At 36.2% G+C, this 5932-nt stretch overlaps 1 protein-coding gene across 1 annotated transcript in view; it reads left to right on the top strand.

Annotated features, from left to right (window-relative positions):
* Positions 1-5932, top strand: part of LOC106872610 (PDZ and LIM domain protein 1) — a 58811-nt gene that overhangs the window by 46856 nt on the left and 6023 nt on the right. The window lies entirely within an intron of this gene.

The raw sequence follows: 5932 nt of genomic DNA, 5'->3' as shown, positions 1-5932 counted from the left end.
CACACACGCATGCCCGCACGTCCCCACGCACGCACGCACGCACGCACATATCACCATTTCTGATAAATCACAATAGCCTTCCAAATATAATCCCCGCATGTTAAGACAGTTTCTCCGTTGACTGTCTATACTAATTATTTATCGTTTTTTAGTCAACTCCTCTATCTCTTATTGATAATTTCATTACAAAGGGACGTCGACAGTTTATACTCATGTATCCCATCAAAGGTTTATAGATAAATAAGGAATCATCCAACAGAATCTTGTGCGAAAGGTTCCATATTGTTTCCATCTGGGCACTGAAATTAGATCCGAACTTTTTATTCATCTTTGAAGGGTGAAACGTTTCGGGAAGATCTAAGAAACATTAAGATCTATAACTGAAACAGATTAAACTCATTATGTGGTACAAAACTTCTGGATATTTTACGAGAATAGGAAGTGAACTTAAAGAATATTTCTCTTTTCATTTTCGATTGAAACAGTTGCTGAAAGATACTTATAATAATAATAATAATATCTAGTATACAGTCAGTATTTTTTCAAGAAGTAACTTCTAATATTTTCAGTGTATGAAAGATTACACACATACACACACACACATACACACACACACATACACACACACACACATACACACACACACACACACACACACACACGTATACATATTATATATGTACGCATGTATGTATATTTGTATGTTTGTGTGCATGGCTGTTTGTATGTATGTATGTATGTATGTTTATTTACTTGTATTGTACTGTGTTGTTATATATATATGTACGCTTATGTGACGTTCATTATGCTATGTGACTCCCAACATCTCAGCCTTCCGCATGAACGCCACAACGCAGCAGATGGATAAAGACCAACACATTACAACGGTAGGTAACTCGGAACATATTTCTCAACATAAATGAAAAGAAGACATCACATGTAATTTAAGTGCAAGGCTTAAAGATTTTCTATTTGAGGAAGAATGTGATGTGACTTTCATGACGTTTTCGGTTGCATTGCCTGTGTAAATGTAGTGAATATGTTCCAAATGGTTGTCAAATGTTACTTTCTACTCAATGGTTTCGTCCAAAATCATTGTATGAATCACTAGGAGAGAGGTAAATTAAGGATAGCAGGCGTTAAGTAGAATTACTTAATCAAGCAAAGAGTCTGACTCTAAGTTAATAACATTGTTATTAACCCTTACTTAAAAACATCGATGTTCATAACAAGTTGTATGCCTGGTTTGCATAAAATACGAATAGCTGTGAACACGTACATTCATCACACACACACACACACACACACACACACTCATCACACACACACTCATCACACACACACACACACACTCATCACACACACACACACACTCATCACACACATACACACTCATACACACATGACACATGCACATATGTTATTTATGAATATACTATATGTATGTGTGTATGTGTGTAAGTTTGTATGTGTGTGTATGAGTATGTTTTTTTTTATTTATTTAACCTTTGGATATCACATTCAAATGTTTAGTTGAAAATATCAATCCAAGAGCTCACTTTAGTCCGGTATTTATATAATCGATCTATTCATTATCAATATGTTAAGGGACTTAATAAATCAACAATAGTTTTCAAGTGGCGTAAATGTAAACACAGTCACACGCACAAATATACATACATACATGCATACATACATACATACATACATACATACATACATACATACATACATACATACATACATCAGCTCCTACGTTTGCAAGTGGTATACAAGAGCAAATTCATCAGCTACGTCGTTGTGTCGAAATATATCTCAGTATAAATTTCCCGGAACATTTTGATAATCTTGTGAGAACAATGCTGTAAATATTTCTCGGAAAAAAATAGTTTTAAACCATTGTCTTTTAACGGATATATACTCAATATGTAGGGACTCAAGTTTTATAAATTCCTTGTAAATTTGAAAGATCAAATGATTCCGCGTTTAGTACATGAGTCATTAAAATCAACAGCAATATTGAAAATAAAGGTTTTAAAAAATAAGAAATCTACTTAATAATAATGCGAAGAGTCATCAAAATAGGCAGCAATACTTCCAATCTTGAAACCTCAAAATAATAAGAAAAAAATAGTTGAATAAGTTGGAGGATATACTTTGAGATCACGAAAAGTCATTACATAAATCTATTCTTATATAATTTATCGAGCACCGTCTTCATTATATTCTTTACTCTTTACTCTTTTACTTGTTTCAGTCATTTGACTGCGGCTATGCTTGGGCACCGACTTTTGTCGAGCAAATCGACCCCAGGACTTATTCTTTGTAAGCCTAGTACTTGTTCTATCGGTCTGTTTTGCCGAACCGCTAAGTTACGGGCACGTAAACACACCAGCATCGGTTGTCAAGCGATGTTGGGGGATAAACACAGACACACAAACATACACACACACACATATATACACACATATATACGACGGGCTTCTTTCAGCTTCCGTCTACGAAATCCACTCACAAGGCTTTGGTCGGCCTGAGGCTATAGTAGAAGACACTTGCCGAAGGTGCTACGCAGTGGGACTGAACCCGGAACCATGTGGTTCGTAAGCAAGCTACTTACCACACAGCCACTCCTACGCCTATATGTTTACGCCTATTATGTTTAGTAAAAATTAAGTTTCAACGCATTTTAAAAAACTGCCGCTTCATTCATAATGGAACCTTCGATGAAATAAACTGTCTCAATTTAGAGATTTGGGATACCAACAGCGACACCAAAATCAGATCCAAGTAACAAAATAAATACCACTGCCAAAAAGACGCTGAACGGTTTGAAGTATGCAGGTTTTAGCGTTCACAGGTGTAGGCTTTGTACCACCGTGAATGGGTTAGTGAAAAATAACTCAAGGCTAGTGGATTAGTGAAAATAAATCGTAGTTTCTGTACTTTTGTTTGTTGACTCGTGGCTAAAGCCGTGTACGTACTGTAACACAAGTAGTTTACTAGCCACTTATATACTGGTGTCTACTGGGTGACCAATCGTTTAACAACTCGCATGCTTCCGTCCATTTACCATTACATGAAGAATTGTGTTGTCCTCATCTAGTCTTTATTGTCTAATGAAACCATTAAACATTGGGGCATCTCCAGAGCGACATAAATCTGGATCAATTAAAATAAATCACACAAACGTGTCTATAAATGCATGTATTTGCAAGCACACTTACGTACATGCATGCATTAATATGTATCTTGTGTCTGCATGTATATTTAGACACGGACTTATACTCACAAATATAGTGTATGAACGTATGTATAGATCTACGTGTATGTATGTACGTATGTATGTATGTACGTATGTATGTATGTATGTATGTATGTATGTATGTATGTATGTATGTAAACAACTTTCAATAAAAGTTTGATGATAATCCAAGTCTATTAAGTCTGGAGAGAGTCATTCTCTTTGAGTGCCTTATTACTTAACGCACCAGGGTGCGCCCTGCGATCGAAGTATCGGTTGCATGTATTATCCCTCCTAAAGATTCCTACGTGTGTGTGTGTGTGTGTGTGTGTGTGTGTTGTTCCGTAATAAATCACAAGCTAGACCTTCTCTTTTGGGAACTGCTGTCAAAATGAAACTTGGATTATCACCAGACTTTTATTGAAAACTGTTTATAAATATATTGTGTTTATTTAATGAAATATCTGGAAATGACAACTACAGAAGCTTCGTGATATCTAATATCTTTCGGTTTCAATACAAAACAGCACTGTTTACAATATCGTTATCTTTAAAAGGAAACTCATTGTTTTCGTAATTACGTTATCAGACATGAAGGTATAATATCTTTAACATACACATGACTGTTATTTACATATTTCAAAGTGACTCTATATTTATTCAAACGGTTTCTTTAGTAAAATAGTAAATAAAAGGCTATTTGGCTGGCGATGATGAAACTTAATTGGCTACGTGATAAAAGAATTTTGTTTCAAGTGTTACTTTCAACTACCTTATTGACAGCGAAGAAGTGACGAGGTTTCGATGAATTTCCGGTTATTTTTCCCAAGGCCCGACTTTTCGTCCGGTGTCAATTTGTCCAACGTCACTTAGTCCACGGCTTTTGGTCCGACGTCTTTTTGTCCGATGAAGTTTTTTGTCCAACGACTTTTTGTCTAATTTTAAATAAACTCTTTAGAAAACAAGGTGAACATCTAAATCAAATAATCATGACGAATTTTATCGATAGGATTTGTCGCTGGACAAAAAAGATCATCGGACAAAAAAGACGTCGAACGAAAAGACGTGGACGAAAAGACGTTTGACGAAGTGATGTCGGACGAAATGACATAGCACCATTTTTCCTTCACAGGAAATACGTTTATATGAATGAAATTTATAACAATTTTTCAAACAAGGAAGGAAATATAATATCCGGTAGGGATCAGGAGAACACTTAGTACCAGCTTCCGATTATTCATATGAAATCTCAGACCCCTCCCACGAATTATGTAACGCAAATATATATATCTACACATCTATATTTACACACGTAGTCACACATATATATGTGTATGTGTGTGCATGTGCGTGTGTATGTGTATATACACACATACATACACACGCGCAGGCACACACACACACACACACACACACACACACACACACACACACACACACACACACACACACACACACACACTCACACATGCACACACATATATATATAATCTAAAACAAAAATATGAGTAGTAATATTTATGTAGTCGTGGGTTATAGTCGGTCAGAAAGTTACCATCGGTTTCACGTCTATTATTGCTCTTAGCCATACAGGCGACTCGTCAAACCTGTTGGCCGGTGGAACATGACCACGTTACTGATGGAGGTAATGTAAAGAGGTTATGTGCCTCTGGTCAGCAGGTCTGGTGAGCTGCCTCTATTGCTAAGAGCGATAATTGATGTGAAGCTTACTGACTGGCCATAACTAACTACATGATATGTGTGTGTGTTTGTGTGTGTGTGTGTGTGTGTGTGTGTGTGTGTGTGTGTGTGTGTGTGTGTGTGTGTGTGTGTGTGTGTGTGTGTGTGTGTGTGTGTGTGTGTGTGTCTGTGTGTGTGATTGTATGCATGTGTGAGTGATGTGCGTGAGTATGTGTGTGTCTGCGTGTATGCCTGAGCTTATGTTCACATACATGCAACTGGCTTACTTCTCTATTTCACTCTTCACTTTAAAATGTTTCAGTTAAATCCACTTGACGCACATATACACGCCCTTCTTTGAGAAGGCCATTATCATCAGATGCTGTCATTCCTCCGGTAAAACTGACACCTAATACCTGTCGAAGAAAACTTAAAAGACTGAATGCCCAACACGTTTTCCTGTTTATATAAAAGACGCATTTACAAACACGCTTTCACTCAAAAACATAAAGATTATAATAATAAATAGAATAGGATATGTGTGAGGGAGTGTAGCAATAGGTAGAAACAGGGAGAGGGAGAAAGAGATAGAGAGATAGAAAGAAAGAGAGAAAAAGAGAGAGAGTGATATACAGATAATAGAGAGGGAGAAGTACAATGAGTATCATATACTACTTCAGAGAACGGGAGAAGAAAAGACTTAAACGAAAGATGACCGACGAGGCACTGCCACCGACACATTTGTCAGCTGTGGATGTTGACTAGAACTAAATCTAAAAAGCAGACGACACTGTAGACAGGAGGAAATGGAAATAGCAAACGACTCATATCACGTGACCGAAGGGCGAGAAACAATCACTGTGTATTCTCTTTCAGATGTTTATGTCATGGTTGTAACGTAATTTAATTTTTGTCATATATATAAATATATATATATATGTATAATACATGCATACATACATACATATATATATATATATATATATATATATATATATATATATATATATA

The sequence above is a fragment of the Octopus bimaculoides genome, chromosome 9 (genome assembly GCF_001194135.2).
Source record: "Octopus bimaculoides isolate UCB-OBI-ISO-001 chromosome 9, ASM119413v2, whole genome shotgun sequence".
NCBI classification, from domain to species: Eukaryota; Metazoa; Mollusca; class Cephalopoda; order Octopoda; family Octopodidae; genus Octopus; species Octopus bimaculoides.
This window is presented reverse-complemented; position numbering and strand designations above follow the sequence as displayed.